General features: G+C 39.3%; 1 protein-coding gene across 2 annotated transcripts in view; it reads left to right on the top strand.

Moving 5' to 3' along the window:
• NRG1 (neuregulin 1) overlaps positions 1 to 20926 on the top strand; it is a 462970-nt gene that overhangs the window by 171879 nt on the left and 270165 nt on the right. The window lies entirely within an intron of this gene.

Here is a 20926-nt window from a genome sequence, read left to right as displayed (position 1 = left end):
AACTGCAAAACATTCTGAGTTTGTTTTTTTTATTTTTTCCCTCTAGATGACAGATATTAAACATAAAAACATACAATAATTGCTTTTATATATATGTAATATAATGTATTTCACACATATTCTGGAACCTATTTTATGGGGACATTCAGACAATAGGATCTGAATTAATTTTTGAAATGCATTTATCGCACAGAATTAATGTGTGGGCACTTTCACTCAGAATTAAACTAAACTAAACCAAAGGGTTAAGTTCGAGAGCAAACTATAATAGACAATGAAGACAGACGGAGAATTTTTTTTCATCCAAATTTTATGAAAAGCTCAAGGAGATAAATTGCTAAAAACATGTCCTCAGTAAAAATAAGTAAAAATTAGATTTATCCTGTGATTTGATTGAGGTGTTCAGTAGGGTGGAGATTTGTCCTTAGCAGGTATTAGACATGCAGTGTATGAATGCTCAGGAATTGGATGGAATATAGGAGAAGGGCATAATCTGTAGAGGTTTACTTTCAGATCAAGTTAAAATAGCCTTTGACTTTTCCTGCTTTATGCAGATATTATATTCATTGAGTGAATGCTCTTGCATCTGACTATTTTATGATAGGACAAGCAGGAGGTGATAGAAAATATAAAATACAGTTATGTCAACATGGAGGAATAGACATTTCTGCCTCAAAATATAAGAATTCAGAAGCAGAGATGGAAATTAAAGATGTCAGTTTCACAACACGTGAATCCAAAGGAAAGATCATGAATCCAAGGGTTTAGTTAAATTCAAAGAAGCATTAGTAACTTACATGAATTACAAGAATAACTAGTGAAGTAATTAATTATGATGAAAATTCTGGGAAAGATATTAGATATTGTGCTTTGATTATTATTCTAGTCTATATCAAGATGAGATCACCTAGCAGACAGGCAACATGCAGTAGACAGAAAATCAACAGAAGTGTCTGAGATTAGAGTCTATGAGACATAGGATTTAAAAGACAGCAGGTCATATCCAAGCTATCACTTGGATCTAGCTTCCTTTTTTGAACTTCTCCATCCTCATTTTGTCTGAGTTAAGCCTTTCAGGTGTCCAGCTGCTGATGACTAATGTATTATCATCATACTGATCCTCTGTGAGTCAGGAAAACTGAATTTTTAATGCCAGTTGCAGGAGAATCATGTTGTGCTAACTGTGCTTGGAGCCCAAATATTGTCACAAATAACAGTGCTGAGAAAACAAGTGACTAGGTTTAACTCCCAGCCCAGCATGAGGTAGTGATCTAGATGTAGAGTTTGAACTGTTCAGTACTGCCATAATAGCAGTGTCCAAGTTTGAAAAGCAACCTGCAATACCTGTGCATCTTGTGAAGAAGCAAGTTGTGGAAATTGACAGTTAGGTTTTCTTTAAGGATCTTTAGGAATGTAAATAAAACAGGTATATATTCAGGTCTGCTGGGACACATGGTGCAACAGACGTTCTCCTTAGTGAAGAAATCAACAGACACAAGGGATCACAACAGAAGAAGATGCTGCTCTCCCTCCTTCCATGATTAACAGGTGAAGAAATGTGAAGGGGTTTATATGAGAAGAAGCAAGAAATCATAGTGCAGGTCATTTCACATGTCAACTCAGATGGTCTATAAAAAGGGACATAGAATCACAGAATCACAGAATGGCCTGATTGGAAGGGAACTGAAAGATCATCTAGGTCCAACACACTAGACCAGATTGTCCAGAGCTCCATCCAGCCTGGCCTTGAACACTTCAGAGATGGGGCATGTATGTAGAACAGGCAAGATGTTTAGATGGCATTTAAGCTGTTGTCTCCAACATGTTATATTATCCAGTTACACTGGTCCAATGCCTTCAAATTCAATCTTAGCTTGACACCTCTGCATGTTTGTCCTATAAATACATAATTATTTAAAGCAATCCAAAATGTAGGAGGCCTGTACTTGCCCAAACATGTTTTCTGATGCCTTTTATCATTCCTCCCCTTCCTTAAACTACAAGAACTGGCAGAACTACAGGGATAATTTTCAGGTAAATCAATGGATCAATGGTGAAAGAAATAAACCATTAGTGTCTGCTCAGGAAAAGGCAGATATTTCTGCTCAACCCTTACTAGACATTAAAGTCAAAACGAGGGTGGTATTAGAAAGGCTCAAGTGTGGGAAAAGGCTTGTACACATGGAGAGTTTAGCCATGAAATGCAACACCACAAAACTCCATCATTTGTTGTTCAGTCCACAATACTGGTGGGATAGCAAGAACAATTTGGTCCATTGTAGGCATTACTGTGGGGCTGGTGAGGTTGTCCAGATAAGCTGTGGATAACCCATCCCTGTAGGTGCTCAAGGCCATGGAGGGGCTCTGAGCAACTTGGCCTAGTGTTCTGACCCATAGTAGGGGGATTGGAATGTGCTGATCTTTAAGTTCCCATGCAATGTAAACCATTCTGTGATGTTAAGGGTCCCTGCCAACCCAAACCATTCTGTTCTGTTGTTATTGGAATATGTCAACACATAGAAAAAACTCAAGCCCCATGCTTGGTGATGTTTCATAGAACTGCTTTTCCAACAGGATGACTTTCATTCTTTTCCCATTAGTGGCTGTTGCCAAAAAAAAGTACAACTTGAGGCTATTTCTTGTACTGTCCCTTGTTACCTGGGAGAAGAGACTCTACCTCACTACAATCTCCTTTCAAGTAGCTGTAGAGAGAAATAAGATCTCCCCTGAGGCTCCTTTTCTGCTGGCTAATCACCTCCAGCTCCCTCAACCACTTATATGGCTTATATGACTTGCGTTCCAGCCACTTCCCCAGCTCCATTGCACTTTTGGGCATACCCTGGAGATGAAAGGCAGACTACAAGCCAGCCCCATAGCTACAGTAACAAGCTGCTGTGATAATCCAGGATATAGCTTTACAGAATATAAAGCCTTCAATGTAAAATGAGTGCAGTATGTTCTGTCACCCCGTCACAAGCATGAGTGACATGAAACTGTGTCTTGCTTAGAGTAAGAGAAGTCAAGTTTGCCAGGTTTCAATCATGTCTTAAGACTGCCAACATGAGCTAAGGAATCAAGCCCCAAATTTTCTTGTCCTCTTTCCAGTTAATGCACAATGGTTTCTGTTTTGCTTACAGAGAAATACATCACTTGTCTTCTTGCTAATGCCTTTTGTATTGGGTTTCATTTCCCTCTCTGATACTGAAGGTTACCAGCACGTTTGTGCCCAGCAGGCATCAGTTGGCATCTGTTCTTAAATTCAGACCACATCGTTGTTTTCATTCTTTGGAAACCTGAATATACCAGGATTAAAATAGACTGCAAACAGATGCTTGCCGATAAAGAGGTTCCATTTGCTTGTACTATTTGCAATTTTTGCTGTGAGGATTTAGTCACATTGTAATGGCTAACCATTGCAAGGGTTCAATGAATCTCCTGGCCTTGAGGTTTTGGCATAGCCATAATAGCCCACGGGTTTGATAAGTGGAATTTTTGCCCTCAGACCTCACTGAGAAACTCAGAAGTGCCCAGCCACCAAATCCCAGAATGGGTTGGTTCAAAGGGACCACAGTGGGTCATTTGATCCAACCTCCCTGCCCAAGCAGGGTCATGCTAGAGCCCATGATTCAGGATGGAGTCCAGATGGTTCTTGAACATCTTCAGTGAGGCAGACTCCACAATCTCTCCTGGCAACCTGCTCAGTTACTGGCACAGAAAAAGTTCTTACCCATCTTCAGAGGGACCTTCCTGTGCATCATTTTCCCATTTTCTGTTGTCCTATTGCTTGGTGCTTCAGTGACTTGCAGATTTTGATGAGGTACCTTCTCAGTCATCCCTTCTTGAGGCTGAACAGGCCCAGCTCCCTCTGTCTTTCCTCCTTAGAGAGATGCTCTAGTCCTGTAATTACCCAGAAGCTCCATGTATCTCTTGTACTGAGCAGCCCAAAGCTGGACACAGCACTCCAGATGTGTCTTACCAGGGCAAGATCACCTCCTTCAGCCTGTTGGCAATGCTCTTTCTAATGTACCCCAGGATCCCACAGCCTGACTCATCCATGGGCACGCAGCTGGCTCATGGACAGTTTGTTGTCCACTAGGATCCCCAGGTACTTCTCAGCAGAGCTGCTTTCCAGCAGCTCAGCCCACATCCTGTACCGGTACATTCGGGGTTATTCTTCCCCATGTGCACTTGCCACAGAGCTGACATCAAAATACATGACCTATCACACCCTCCTGCTGCAAATTTGACATCCTTATTTTACAGGGCATGAAATGAACTGTAGAGTTAGCTGTATGCACCCTGCACTGCTTATGCATTGGGAAATTTGTCCTCTGGCTTCTGAGTGTGGAAAATCTTCCTTAGTGCAGAATGTAGAAAGGATTCTTCACTTCTCTTTCTCTTGTACTAATTGAACTTCAGTAAGCAAAGATCAGTAAAGATCTGTTAGCGAAACAAAATGATCTTTACAAAGAGGTGAGTTGAAATTTCTTCTGAGAGCAGGCAAGAGCGGGTCAGTGTATATGAAAGGAAAAGGCAGAGATGACCTAGATTAAATCTGGAAGCAAGTGTCCAAAGCAGACTTTGTTGATATTACCAGCTGTGCACATCCAAGATGAGTTTGGTAACTCTAACTCAAGACAACCAAAGAAATAGTGTCTCTCTTCCTGCAGTTCCAGGCCAGCCTTTAGTCCTCACAGTTCAGTTGAGGGCACAAACCAAAATAGCCCTGTTTACTCTCTACTCACCCTTACACTGTTGTAGATCAGGAGTGACCGCCCTCCACAGCAGTCTGAGACTGGTGCAAAGTGTCCTCCCAAATTTCAAGATGCATGCACTAGGCTGCAGGTGCCCTGCCAACACCTTAGCTTGGTAATCAAGGCAGAACTGCAGCACAAACCACACCTCCCCTCAGTCCTGCTGTGGGTGCGCTGGAGGCACCCACATATATTGTGTTTGTTTTCCTGACTGTTCCATTAAATCCTTAAATCCTGTATCAAGAATAAAAGTGATCTTCAGGCAAAGCTGAAGTTGGCCAGGCATGTGTTTATAACAAACACATCTGGGTTTTTTCAGTAATTCTGGATGAAGTTGGATTTTCAGCCCATGTTTATTGACACTCTTAGTTTATGTTTTTGTAAAGCCAGTGTTTCCATGAAAATGAATAGAAATAGCAACGTGGTAGAGGATAAAATAAGGGGGGAAAAGCTAAGGAGGGTGGTAAAGTACCCCGGTACCTGGGACCCTCTTTCAGGGATTTGCATATTACTGAAAATGTGAAAGAGGTGCATCAGAGAAGCAGCAAGGAGCAAGGATATATGATATGCTGCTTGTAGCTCTTAGGTGGCTTGAACTTGGTATGCTTGGGTTAGAAGTGAGCAATTTTAGGGCATGTAGGGCTGTGTTTCAACAGTTTTCATGCAGCGGGCATTCTGTGTTGGTGAGAGTATTTGCATACTGTTCTGGCACAGTCCATCTCTATTTCTTCATAGGGTGAGCTTATGATAAATATCCCTGTGTCGCATAAACCATCTTAGCAAGTAACTTTGGTAGTTCATAAATCATGCCAGGTGTAGTATAGCTTGTCTGTGCTTCACAGCTGTAACATAAAAAGCATCCAACTCTTTTCTTGTACACAGTAAAGCTGCAAACTTTTAAAAAAATATTTTTGACTTTGCAGAAGGGAAATTTGAGACACCTTTAGTTCCTATAAGAACTTTAGAAAGTCAATATTACTTATTTAGTTGAATAATTTATTTGAACTTTGTTTTTATTACTGTTACAGAATCTATAGGTGACCTTAGTGATCATGGTAGGTCCCTTCCCACTGAAATATTCAAGTCTAGTCTAGTCTAGCCTAGTTTAGTCTAGTCTATGAATGTTATAAAATGGGTGGCTGTACCTTTGCATGTAACAGTGTAGGTCCCTTTCTAGAAGTCTAAATTGAAATTGGAACAACCTGGTATTTCTGAAGTGTTTTGTAAAAATTGAGAACAATATGCTACACATAATCACATAGGAGGAAAAAACTATTTTTCCCCCCAATATCTATTCTCTTTTCATTATAAGGTTATTATTTCTTGGCATTTTCACAGGCCCTGTAAATTGACATGTTCCTTTTGCTCAGGAAGGAATTAGTGGGTGAGTTTCATCATCAAAAGGACTCTCAAAATGATGGGAGAACTTTCAGTATATGTCAATTTCTTTCAGAACAGTCAATCTGCCCCCAAAATTGTATTTTCCATGATTATTTTCAAAAATCTTTGCACAATCATATGCACAGAAAGTGGTTTAAATGCTTAAGGTTCCTTTTTATCCTACTCAAATTTCTGCTTGAGTTCCCAAGTGAATAAACCTCTTCAACACAGCCCTGAAAGCTCAACTGAAATTGAACTGGAGAGGCCCATGCCAAGAAAGTACCGTTGTTTCACACTGATGACCAAGAAGAACCATTCCTTGACAAAGCAAATGCCATCCAGCAGCAGGAGCTAGAGTTCATCACAGAAAATTCATCATCAGGAAATTAGATTGATAATGATCAAGTTTTAACAGACCCAACAAGGCTGAAAATCAAACCACTGTCCATAGCAAACAAAGACAATAATATAATTGTGACTGAGAGTGGCTGTAACATGAATGGGTCTAAAAAGGGCTGTGAGCAGTTAAGAGTACACAACCAACTTTTGGAAGTAATGATACTGGCACCAAAATATGCCATAGTCTCAGATCTTTTCACTTCTTCCATGACATTGATAGTCATGTCACAGAAAAGGACACATTTTTAAAGCATAGTATAGTTTGTGTAATTATTTTTTATTTCCTGCTAATCGGGTCTGATATTAATAAGGAGAATTTTGTTTAATTTTTTTGAGGTTCCCCTCCCAGTGGTCACAGAACAATGCTTCTTACACAAAAACTCCAGGTGGTTTCCTTGCTTTGCCATGGATAGGACATTTTTTCTCACAGTCTCACAATCCCTTACAACAAATGAGACAAAACGGGCACTTGAGTTATTTTAAGAGTAATTCTAAAAGTAAATCACTTCTCTTTCAGCATTTTAGTTTTCTCTACTCAGTGGTCACAGTTATAAAGGTGATGAGGGATCTTTTTATTCTTGTAGCCAGCCCTTCTCAGAGTTGTTGACCCTGCACACAAGTTTACAGTCACATTACTGCATTGCAACATATCTTTGAAATAAGAACAAAACTCCAGTGCAGGTTCTGTGCCATGGAATATTCCAAGCTATGAAGATCTGCTGTCTAGCTCCACAGCTGTACAATTAAGATCACCTCTGAAAATTCTGGCCTGTGAGTCTCATGATATTTAAAGGTCTGCTAGCAGTTACAGGAAATCCCAGAGACACAGCAGTTCATAGTGCAAACATTTTTGTTTGACCAAGTGGGTGTTTGCCTCTGGTCTGGCAGGATGCAACAGCCTCAGCTATGGCTTCATCCAGCTGAAGTGAGCCAATAAGTCTGTCTAATTTGCTTTGTGAAAAAGCAGTGGGTGTAATAATAGCTGCAAAGATGGGCATAACTCTTCCCAGTTCCAGTGGCCAAAAACCCCACTTTAATGTTAGTCTATTTTTACCCAGTTTTCTAAGTTACTGTGTTTGATTCTAGTTGGTTAACAACTTTCTTGCCTCTCAATTTATTGGTTAGAAGGTGCCTCTGTGTGCACGTGCTAAGACTCTCTCTTTACACAGGTGTTTACATTTTTTCTTTGTGGATTCTCACGGGATAGACTTCTTATTTTTCACAGATGCAAACTGCCTTCCTACAAGAATAGATTGTTATGCAAACTGATTCTCATTCTTATGATTCTTTCTCATGGGAACTTAACAGGCTAGCTATTAATTCAGCTGAAATAGCAAGGCCTGATTTTATAAGGCCTTTCTTTTATAAAGTTTTACCTATATGCAACAAGTGGGAGAAGTTTTTTCAGCTTCCAGTCTATTCCAATTCAGGAGGGAGTTTGCATCATAACTATCCTAGACCTGCTTTGCACTATAAAATTGGACAATCTCCCCATTTTCTATCTCAGACCACCACAAGTTCCCATCCTCTGTTTAGCCGGGGAGGTTTTAGCATTTTGTATGGTGTCTGTGGGTTTTCTGATTTCCATTTTGCTTCGTGAGTCCTTTGTTTTTGCCTAAGGCAGCATATTTCAGGAATGAGAGAGCGGCTGAGCCAGGTCAATAGTGACAGCTGGCAAGAATCTGCATGTTGATACCATCAAGCATCCAACAAAATCTCTCAAGGCTTTGACTGGGTATTAACATCATGCCCCTTTGTGACAGGAAACCCATCTGAGACCAGCATCTCAGGAACTGTATCCTAGCTGCCTTCATTGGTTTTGGTGTAGATGTCATAAAATTTTGATGAAATTTCCACTCATTGAAAAAAACTAATTTGCTTCCCTGAAGCAGAAACTTGTGTCTGTAAATGCCTTATATTAGTAGTTTTGTGCAGTTTTAACTAAACCCTTAATTTGTAATTTGTGATGGCAGCAAAATCCTGCACTTGCAGTGAGGGCTATAAACTGATAGCACTGGTATGGAGGAAAAGAGGAAGAATATTTGTCACAATGGGTCCTTGGGAGACACAGGGACCCTTTGATTAGAGTCCCATATATGTGAAAAACATATATCAGCACCTTTATAGGATTCCATTTCTGATTGGAGCAAGGCATTACTGGAACAGGACAAGCCCATGCAACCACTGAGAGGGACCTTTGTGAACCCTCTCTAGTTTGGAGTAATCCCACTGCTTTAGCCTAAATTAGGCTAATCTTCATTTGTCTAATCTAGGAGTTAGTAAAGCTCTGTCATTGTCTTCCACTTCTCTAAATAAAACAGAAAATTGAAATACAATACACACTAATCAGTGCCTACTTTAAAATGCACCTGGAATGGTCTTTTGGTGCCATAAATGTTTACATCCAATCTTACAATTGAGGACTGGACAGGTCAAACCACAGAGCCAAAATGGGTAAACAACTAAAAATGGACTGCTACAATGCTGTCCAGGATTCTTATCCTCCCCTCCCCTCTCCACCCCTGCCCTCCCTGTATTTATCAGTGCAATTAATTCTGACCTGTACCACGTTTTCATCTAAGTAAGAAGAGATTTTTGCATTTTGACAATTCCTGTCTTTCTATTAACAGGTGTTGCAGACATATGCAAAACTGGCTGTTAAGAGCAGCTCCCAAGAGCATGATCGGGTGATCACTGGTGGGTGTTGAGTGCACTGTGGCCACTGCCTCGGAAATGTGGCTGCTGATAACTCTCTCACTCATTCACTCGCTGGCAGTTCACTACGAACTGCCAGTGCAAGGGCAAGCAGCCACCTGAGGCACCCTGATCAGACTTCTGGTGCTCAACTGGTCATGCTCAGATGCACCCCTCTGCTTGCATTTGTTCACAAGCTTAGCTTTTTCAGCTTCAGGGAAGTAAGTCACAAATTCCATGCTGTGTGTGATGCCAGAAGAAATTCTTGTCATGAGAGCAATGGGAAGTTTCTGCCATTCCCTTCCTGTGACCACCCATTTTTTTTTTTTATATAGAGAAAGCATCCCCAAAAATAAGGACATCCTGATCAAAGGGAGACCAAAGTCCCACTGCAGATAACCATCAAATTTTTGAGGAAATAACTTGCAGTGGTTACAATAATTTTAAGACATTTACAGTCTTTTTGTAGAAATAGTCACAAGACCAACAGAAATAGATGTTGTACCCCTCGTGGTGTCAGGTGGAAGAAATCCAGTGAGTTGATTCTAATTAGCATGGGTCCCAATGATTCCTGCTCTCCTTGTTATCACAGGCCAGATGGTTTTGTTGGTGGTCCTCTAGGGAGCACTGAATCTGTCCAGAGCTGCAAATGAGAAGTGGAGACAACAGGAAACCCAGTACTCCCAGAAGACTCTGAAGGGGTACACAGAGCCCACTGTGGGTCTCTTGGTCAGTACAGGAACCATTTAGTTATTTGGAGTATATATTTATTTGTATGTGTGTAGGATATCACACTGCAAATCCTAGGAGTTGTGTGCGTGTTTGTACTTAAGCATTTGTGCTTCACTCTTTGAAAAAGAAATCTCACTAAGAGGCTGCCAGAAAAAGCCAGTTTCAGCAATCTTCCTGTATGAAGCAGAATCAGGTGTCTGAAAGAAAAGGAAAGGTTTTCTGCCTTCTGAGATTCAATTGCCCAGTCTTACCAATACTCTGGCAGAAATGTTTTAAAGTTCTTATGGATATCCCACAGATACAAGTTTTATGTTTCCAAGAGAGATAGAGTGTATTTGTTAAATTTGACCTAGTCAGTGTTTTGCCCAGTAATGCTGGGGTCTGTGGTGAGACCCAGAGAGTGAAACCCATATTTTTAAACTGAGATTTCTCTCACAAGCCTGTCTTTACATCACACAAAATCTATCCTTTTTTTTATCATCTCTCTTCCCTGTCCACTTCATGAGGGTATATATTTAGTATTGTTTACCTTCCAGATCAGGAAGAATGTGAACAATTAACATTACAGCCCCTCACAAAAAACCTCAAAACATTAGGATGTGGTCATGTTTGGGAGACCAACTGCAATAGATTCAATTCAAATGTCAGTGAAAGCCATTCTTTTCCACTCACGGAGAGCTCACCTGATTCTATTCAGCCTTCAAACAGAGAAGAAAAGAAGGTATTTGCCTTTGACAGAGATGTGATTGGATGTTCACTGGAGGCATCTTGTTAGACAACTTTGTCCCAGATGTGTAATTCCATGGCAGGATGAAATAAGGAACCAAAGACTAGCTTGTAACATGGACACTGGGATTGGGTTCTGCAGTGAGTATTCAGCTGAGGCAGAGCTCAGGGGAAAGCTAGCATAGTACATAAGAGCTTTGCAAACCAAGGCTGAGGAAATTCCCATCAAAGAGCACAATCTTCCTCCATAGTCTGGTCACTTTTTTGGGCTTGGTCACATGGAGGGAGACTCTATACTCCACATTCATGGGAAAAGAAGTTTAAAAAATTGGTTTAATGGAAGATAAGAAGCACAGAAAGACAGGGAGTTGTTCAGTTAGTAATTATTGTAGGCACTGCCTATAAGTGCTGTAATTCTTAAAAAATGTCAGCATTCATGTGCAAATCAAACAGATCAGGTCTGTGCGTGTCATAGTGCAGTCAGCAAAAGCTTAGGCTTGTGTCATTAGGATAGAGGGGTTTGGGATTTTGCTGAGCCAGCTCCTTATAGTTTTTATAGTTAATTCATTTATAGCTGTAATTTAGAATTTATAAAACTCATTGCTCATTCATGTCAGAGTTTCCCAATGTCAGTTGAGATTGGCCTATGATAGCATCAGATATTTTGGAAGTCAATAGGAAAAATGAATCTGCCTTGCACCAAATCTGCAAGAATTAAGAACATTTGGACTATGCATAGCTTTTGAGGAGACAGAAAACCATCTAGGATCTTGCATAACAGTTGCTAGAAGGAGATGAACCAGAGGTTATCATGCTTTTTTTGGGGAAATGTAGAAAGGGATTACTAGATTTGGAAGAAAAAGCACATCATTGCAATAGACGTAGATGTCTACCACATGAAAAAATTGCAGACTGTTGATATCAATGTTTCTAATACACTTTTCTGTGTTACAGACACTATTTAATAAAATCCAACATGGAATTGAAAGAGAAGTGAAGTATGCTTTGTATATTGTTGGCACTTAGAAGTATTAGCACTACTGAATGAAGTATTTTCTAAAACTGATCCTTCAGGTTAGTATTGCATTTTTTGTTAATGGCATTTATTGAAACTCTGAAGGAGGCTCTTTCACTGACAGAGGTTTGTTTCAGTTTCTTTTGGCATTTTTTTTTTGGCCCTGAATGTTAAATTTTAGGCACTCAAACATTAGAGTGAGTTTTTAAAAACTAGCTTGAGATACATACGATTTGAAAAGAAAGTAAATAATTCATATTCCTTCTGGTTGAAGTGTCCAGCAGTATTACCTCTTATGTGAGGAAAGTATTTTCAGTTATAAATTCTGAAGTTTTAATACTCAGGTTACCTGGGTGCACATTTGTTAAGCCAGGCTCCTTTTGGAGAAAAACAAACATTAAAAAATCTTTTAAACTACCCCTCTTGTGGTAGACATGAGTAAACTACTCAAAGCATGTCATGGCTTATTTCCCTGAGTGGTTTTTTGCATTAGTAAATACCAAGAATTAAGAAAATTTGCAGTCTAAGACTGATCTTTTTATGGAGTAGAAGTCCATTTCCACAGCCAAACATCTGCAGGTAGAGTCCCAGCAATACCAGAAAGGACCATAAGGATGAGTTAACACCCTTTTGGCCCGTGGAGGCTTGGCTGTGAAGAGTAGGAGGGGTGCTGTGATATACCTGAAAGCCTGGGAGCTGGTTCTGGCTGGAGCAGCTACCGGTGAAGGTGCAGGTGGTAACAGCAAATACTCAAACGAGCTTCGAAGGCCATAGGGGTTGAACATGGGTCAGTCAGTACTCAGTGATAGGTGAGCACCATTCTGAAAGGGCTGGCCTCAGGTTGTGCCATGGGACATTCAGGTTGGACATCAGGAAGATGGGTTAAATACTGGAACACAGGAAAGTGGTGGAGTCACCAACCCTGGAAGTGTTCAAGAAATAACTAGACATGGTACTGATTATTGTGGTTTAGTTGGCAAGGAGGTGTTTGGCCAAAGGTTGGACTCTATGACCTTTGAGGTCTTTTCCAACCTTAATGATTCTATATTTCTATGATTCTCTATAACAAGCAAAGAATCTTTTGTTCATCCAGTGTGTCCTGTGTCAAGTTCACACAGAGACTCACAGCTTCCCCTGGGAGGAGCAGATGAGATGTCTGATCCAACCTCCTGGTCAGAGGTGGTCACCTCTGGATGTGGCTCGGGTTCCTGAAGAATGCAGTCACTGTTCTGAAGCCTGTAATATCTGGATTTCAAATTCTTTGATACATTTTTGTCATGCACCTGAGTAGGTATAAACTACTGCAAGAAAAAGTAAAGTGGGAAATGACAAGGACGATTGGGAGTTGTGGCACAGTTTTGATGTGTTCAATAACGAGATAGACGAACACTCTTCAGACACCACATTCCCAGAACCATGACACCATGCAACCGATTGTCAGCATCCCTTTGTCATGTGTTTGCAAAACTAGATGTCAGTGCTCCAAAGCCACCTTGTGCAGATTTTGAACTTATTAACCACCACTTGCCAGGCAGAGCTTGGAGACAATCAGCACAAGGCAAAAACCTCCTCTTCTCAGAATCATAGTTTTTCACAAAGCAGTCACCCTATTTGTAAACTTTTGGTTTGGATCCTCAAATGAATGTGTTCACTTAGCACTTGCAAAGGATAAGCTAAGAAATTAAAGTCCTAACTATCAAATAATGAAGTCATCAACTTTGAAGAGGTATTTATTGTACTGCACATTATTGTTTTTCTTTACCATTAAACATAATCATCTTATCACCTCTCCTGCTGCTAAAATCTTTCTTCTGCCACATGAGAGCCAAGTACATTTTGACTCAGATGGCCTGAGTAGTTAGCATGTCTAGTAAAAATCCAAAGTACTGTTCTCAACTTTTGAAAAATGCCTTTGGAAAAAAAATGCTCACAAGCTAAATATCATGTTTGGTTTGTTGTTTCATTTGTTTGGTTTGTTGTTTCATTTTTGGTTTTTTTTTTCCAACAATATTATTTGTCCTGGTAGAAGACTTACTCTACTTACACAGACCTCACTCTAATGACACCATAGACTTCATTACCACAAGATATTCAGAAAAAGATGAATATGTAGGGGTCAGGACTACCATGTGCTGTTCAGAATTGCATCTGGAGGATATTACAGAAAAGAATGACTCTGTACTTGCCTTTTTAATTAATCTATTTTCTTAAATTAGCTGTACATGATAGAATACCAGGCTCTTTGGATCTTTGCATGAGGGCAGCTCATATTGTGTGCTTATAAATCATCTACTGTCAAATATCTATCCCTTGGATAAGTTTTTTATCAACTCACTTTTTAATTATACTTTGGCTAATTTTAGAAAAATGAAGGCAGTGCTGTGTTTCACCCTTATAAACAGGAAACATTAAATCTATGGGATTTCAAGGTTAACAGCTGAAAATGGAGAGCACAAGTTCCTGTGTAAACATGCATTTACCACAGACCTTTTTTTAGAGCAAAAATAAATCAACAGTCAGAAAATAAATATGTAGACTCTTGAGTCTGGTCAGAGCAGGTGTCCAAATGGATGTTCCATCAAAACTGTTTGGCAACATAAACCTTTTCTTAAATTTGTCGTTATGTAGACATGTCTAATTCCAAGACATATATTGCCCAAATATTTCAGTATCTTCTTGTTAACTCGTTCTTATCATTCATAGTTTTTACATTTGACTGCTAAAAGTAGTGTTTTCTATTCATATTCAGCTTTCTGCAGGACCACAGAGCAGGAATAAAGCAGTGTTTATAATATTTGACTAAAAAGAGAAAAATGGGTTTTTGTGATGCGTGTGCTCTTCTTCATCCTCATTAATGTACAGATATTTTTGACTTTTGCATTTCATGCATTTAATGTGCTCATTTGCAACAGCACAGAGCTTTTACTTTGTTTCCAGGGATATATACTGTGAGGTCCTTTTTATTAATGTAGCAGAAGGCACACCAATTAGCTGACTTTTTGGGGGGGGGGGGTTTGGGTTTTTTTTCTTAGTTATTCTGATTATTCCTTACTCCAGTTGCCAACTGGGACTGAGAGCAAGTTAAGAAACACTTCTTTGCATTCTGACAGCAAGTTTCAGAGGTCTTAACATCTAATCCGGTCTCAAAAGCTCTTTCCAGAAAGCGAGAGGTCACGTCTATCAATAATAATCATGAGGGATTATCATTATAAATTTAAAGATACACAGGAAATTTTTGCTGGAATAACTAAAAGGATTGGTATATTGAGCCAAATTTTTTTTTCAGTGGGCAAAGTGCAAACACAGTATTGTAAACAGAAGCACAATATTGCCCTAGGTGCATTGTAAACTCTAATGTTATTATGACTGCATCTACAGTAAGTATTATTTTGGGAGTAATAAAATTATCAAAATCATAACTGATATATTCACTGGAGGGGTTTTCTTGGTGGGTTTTTTTCGGTTGGTTGGATTTTTAAAATTATTGTTGTTATTATGTTACATCCTCTTTCTTTTCCTATTACAGAGTTCGGCTAGTGTGCTGCTTCAGAAAAAAAATATTTTCAACTTGCAGTGTGACACTTGATGTGCAATTTCTTTGATTCACACATATTTTTAGAGCATTTTGAGAAACGGTATGAGTTTTCTTGGAAGTAAAATGGATACTCTTACCTTTTACTTTTAGAGAGTGGAGCTGGGCATAGAGTAAATTGACTCTGTCACCTAAGAAGGAATTGGTTTCAATATGTATTTTCCAACTATATTTGAAGAATGTCTTGCAAATATTGTGATTCCTTTCCAGCATTTGGCTCTTTGTCATGAAATACACCAATCATTAAAAAAATTATTATAGCTCCTAATCAGAGACCAAAAACCAAACAGAATTATTGAGGCACAATATGTGCTTCGCTTGGTGCATAGAAGACCTCAGAACTGCTTTCAGTTTCCTCATCTTAAAATTAATGCACAGGAATACATGTTTTAATTGAAATTCAGTTCTTTGTAGGAAATTATTTTTCTTCCTTTTTTAAAAAAAAATCTTTTCAATTATTTCAAAGCTGTTTTTCCCAAGTAATAGAAATATACTAATGAATTCATTTAAATTAATTTTTAAAAATTTAGATGTGTGCATGTAGGTGACCTGCTAGAAAAATGTCACAGACATTTAAATTTTGATTTGGCATAAAAATGTGCATGGCACACAGTGAAATATTATTTTAATATTTTAAATTGGTAGTCTTATGCAACTCAAAAGTACTTTTATCTTCCATATAAATGCAAAATAAAATGCAAGTGTTTTTCCTATGGGTAGGAAACTAGAACACAACCATCTTTGCCAATGTATTCAAGTAATTTACTCTTTGTAAAAGAGCACAAAAGTTTGTAAGGTATTGAGTGAGTTTCAGCTAAAGATTGCCCTTAGGCTGGACAAGGATTGGTTCAAATATACGTGCTGGTGGAGGCTATTCAGTTGTAAGATCTAAGAAACATTTGAAATTGCAACACTGTCATTTCAGCAGGATTTTTCACAGGGAAAATGAGGCTGCTGACCCTAGGTACTTTATGCTGCTGTAGGCATGAGATATTGGGACCTCATGCTGCTTCAGGAAAGTTGTTTTGTTTAAGGTAGATGCCAAAAGAATGGCCACAGCAATTGTCTTACAGAGGGAGACTTGGCCATTGTTAATAATGAGATGGAAAGAGATCCTGCAAGACTGCTTCAAGGTCTCTGCCTGTTGGAATTTGACTGTCTTCCAGATAAAAGTATCTGAATAGCTCTTCATGGATAGGTTTTCATACAGAAATAAATCAAACAGTAGGAAACTGAGGAATATAAACCCCCTTCACAGATTTCCCACAAAATGCCTGATCCCCTTGCCCTCCACAGAAAGAACTCACCTGCTAAAATCACTCACAAGGCTTTAGTGGCCTGAGGAAAATTAGTGGCGCAATTTCCATCATTATTTGTGTCAAAGTGAACTGCAGAAGTTATTGCTATGCTTGGCTGCATTTGTAGAATGAAGACTGAATGCCATTGATTTGAGGTGACAACACCAAAAATTAGCTGTGAAATAATATTTTTCACTTTTTCCACATATCAATATGCTTATGTAAGTTTAATGGATAGTGTCTTTGAGTGGACATGGAGGATTTTAGGAAACTACTTCTACTGCTACAGTGAAAAGTCTTTTCCAAGCCCTTTATTCATCCAAGCCCAAGAGGACCATCTGTAGTTTAGTGGTGTTTCTAAGCCAAGATGCCGTGGCTGAAGAAGTGACTATAAGCAGCAGATGCATTTTCTCAGGCCCACATGGGCTACAGCACAGGGGCTACGTGGGCCTACATGGCTGCATCCTGTTCTCTGGATATAAGATCTCTGAACTTGTGCCTGTGACTTCTGTTTCTGGGATCAGGCTTCCAAAATACTCTGGAGTTGCTCCAGAGAGTCCAATGAATTTTGTGTGTCTTAGCCTTACATTTCACTTTGGGAGACTTTTTCTTTTTAGCAGTGACCAAGCCTGTATGTAAGTCATTTGCAGAAAAGCCTGAGAAAACTCAAGAGTACTTCTTACCACAGTCACTTCCCTGCTTTTCATCAGGCTTCAGTGAGAAGTGCAGCATTTCAGTGTATATTGACTATTTCTCAAGACATTTGATCTGAGCCAGTTTGATCTGAACAGCAAGATGAGACAAAAAGTATGCTATGATTGCCTCTTCCTCTGCTGCTCTCTCCCTACGTGGATAGATGTGTATCTGTGTGTCTCTGTGTGTTCATGTGGGATTGAAAACTTTATAGATACTGTTATTTATTAGAACTGCGGTGACTATAACAGCATTCACAAACTTGGTTTCAATTTAGGTGTGACAATACGTTATCACGAGAACATGCACAGTCTGCACTTCTGAAAGAAATAAAAAGGAGTGATTGATAGTCATGAATTAGTCACTGAAAGTATTAATAGTAACATACACAATTCCTCTATGTTCTGCATCAAGAGACTCTACTGTGAAAACAGGCTTTCTTTTCAGTTTATGAATTTGAATACACATCCATAGAAATATTTTTATCACTTAAGGAGTAAATATTTTAGTTGAGAGTTTTGGAAGATAGCATTACATAATGTAATTATAGTTTAGATCTGAAAAATCTAGTATCTTCACCATCCAATAGATTTTTTTTTCAGACAAAATCTTTGTAATAAAGACAAGCTTTGAAGCAACAGAAGTCCGTCTATGGTTTTGACAAGAAAATGCATTTTCTTAGCTCAAACATGTGAAAAGTCTTATTGAATTTAGTATTTTGCCGTTCAATGGTTAACAGTAAGTGCGAGATCTTGGCTCTACTGTGGCACTCTTGCAACCTCCAAGTGTGCCTCAATGCTAGTTTTCCTGGGTTTGCCTCTGACTGTCTCACTTCTGTGGATTGAACGGACATAGGTAGGTCACTTCATCCTCACATTTCTGCTTCTTCTACCTTTTTCTCTTAAAATATCATTGACTAACATATTGCCTAGAAATCTCAGGTCACCAAAAAGTGAGTGTTTTGGAATAGAGGTAATTATCTTGAGAGATTAATCAGTACCTCTGCCTTGGTTGCTTGTAAGAGGATGGTACCAAACCTATATCCCACATTATATATTTTCTGTTTAAATTATATGCCCTTTAAGTGGTATCTGCACCTGAGGTATGTTTGGAAATAAGTCCTTACAGATGTCTCTTAACAAGACTGCAACTTCCACCATACAGACTGATAAGGGTAGTTTTCCAGTGGGCTTTTCTGAGCAGGCAATACAGATAGGTACATCCTCTGAACACGCAGAACTTGGGACTGCTCAGAGTGCTGACACGGGCTCAGGGGTAGATTGAGGCTGTGCCATGCTTAATCACAAGACTTTTGGCAGATGTGGCATGCAGCTGTGTTACTCCCACCCTGAAGTGGTCCCTCTCTGTTTCAGACACCTGTTTGTAAAAGTGGCTCATTGATTCCTTAGGGCTCGTGATAAAAACTGGAGAAGTGTCACAGGGCAGAAAATCAGATTCTTCCTCTCACCCATTCCCAGCTCTCCTGCTGAGATAGGTGTGTGGTTTCTGCTGTCTGACAGCCAGGTAGCTCACGGGCGGGGAGAGTGGGGGCACATTCCATCATCTGTGTAACTCTGTGCTCTCAGGGCGCTGGGAAGGACACTGGCTATTCAGCACTGGCTATTCCACCCACTCCCTGGATGCTTGTATGCACAACTGATTGTCTGAAAAATGAGTCTGTCCAGGCATTTATTTGTGTTTTGATGAAGTGTAGGCATGCCGGTAATTTATGTCTCTTTACAAGAAAGGCGTAGCTGAATCTTCTCAGATACATCACTTTTGAAGGGTGTAAAGCTGACCGCTTGGCTTACCCTGTAAATAGAGAAGGAGTGCTTTTTCTCCCTGTTTCCTCGGCAACGCTCACTCTCGTATGCAGCACCAGTCCTGCAGACTAGAGAACATAATTAGAAGGGGGAGCTGTTTGTGGGGATTCTGAGCGTGTTGCTAGGGATGTCACACTTTGAATCTCTGCTGTAACACCTCCCTCCCCGGCCAAGGAGCTTGTAAAACGGGAAGGGTCTTCTCCAACACCCTCCTTCCCCCTGCCCTCCGCCGTGCCTCCTCCTCCCTCGCAGCCCTTTGCTGTCAGAGTGGGAGAGTGCCCTCCCATGCACAAACTATGGAAGTGAAGACAAGGTGGTTCCCGGTGATGTCATTGGCACTCTCCCATCCGGGGAGCCCCTAGGCAAAGACAAAAAAAAAAAAAAAAAAAAAAAAAAAAAAAAAAAAAAAAAAAAACCAAAAAGCAGAGCTGCCGCTATCCACAAAAAAGTTTTCTTTTTTTGCACATACTTCTGCCTTCTGCAGATTTCTCTAAGGGGGGGGAGAAGGGAGCAAAAACCCGTAAAAAAACTTTATGTGCATAAAGACTCGATGAGCAACAATGGCTTTAATTGCTTTAATTTTTTCATTAGCAGCTTCGGATGTGTAGAATAAATGAAGTAAAACGTACAGGCATTTTCAGGTCCTCCATACCCCAGCTAAGCTGCCAAAGGCCAAGACCCCATCATACGAGTCATTTAATACAGAGATTTGCTTCAAGGTTATATTCTCTGCCCAACCAGAAGAATAGACGTGCATTTGCATGCTTTTATTTGCCTTTCGTGTGCACACACACACACACACACATATATATATATGTATATTTGTATGGTACCTAATGGTACCTACAGGCTGGAACCCCATGCTGCTGTACAGAGAAGATAAAATATGTAAAGAATATTTGTTCCTTTCAAGATCTGTTTTGGACATATGAGATACTGATTTGATATTTATTTTCTTTCTCCGTTAAGAAAAAGAATCCTAAAGGCAACAAATGTTTCCAGAATGGCCTTTCATTATTCAAGACAACTGTATGAAAAAGTCTTATGATATTGCTGACCGCCAGCTGGCTCTGCTGAAACTCTACTTCCGTAACTCAGAAACAGGTTAGGTGTTGGCTTGTATATTGGCTCTTTCCTCTCTTCCAAGGTAATTAGAAATTATTTTTTCAGACTGATGCAAAAAGATTCAATTAGTCTCCCTCTGTCCCATATTAATTATTAGAAACAGAAGAGCCAAACTGAAAGTGTGTACTAATACTTGCCATAAGAAAATCTGAATACTGGATTACACTTAATTCAGAATTTTAGTGGGGAACTCAATGTTGCTCTAATTTATGGATACAATTTATGGATAAAATTTATTTTAAATTAATGCCTTAATTTAGTCTTAATTTTATTTTTCTTTTAAATAATAGGAGAAATTTGTTGTATCTATTAAAGCCCTTTATTCAATCTAATGCTTCAGCTTTTGAAATTTTCAACACCTCAAGTTATTGTTCCTGTTCCATAAAAACAAAATAGAGCATCTGCAGAGATAAATCCAAATTTCTTATTATCCAAACAAGGACATATTTTTTTACTATTATAAATAAAATCCAGAAATATATTTCCTCCTATCAGATCAGTCTGGAATTTTTATTGTGTTTTCTTTTCTATTTTAGCTCCTCAAATCCAGTATATTGATCTGCCAATGTATTTTATTTATTCAGTATTATTTTTAGAGGGTTGATGTGAAAATTCAGATAACCAAATTCTCCAATTTAATTCTTTTAGAAAGGTCTAGCAATGCTATTCTTAGCCTTTGTGTAAACAAGATAGAA

The sequence above is a fragment of the Catharus ustulatus genome, chromosome Z (genome assembly GCF_009819885.2).
Source record: "Catharus ustulatus isolate bCatUst1 chromosome Z, bCatUst1.pri.v2, whole genome shotgun sequence".
Taxonomy (NCBI): Eukaryota; Metazoa; Chordata; class Aves; order Passeriformes; family Turdidae; genus Catharus; species Catharus ustulatus.
The sequence above is the reverse complement of the archived record's forward strand: the minus strand, read 5'-3'. Positions and strand labels throughout refer to the sequence as shown.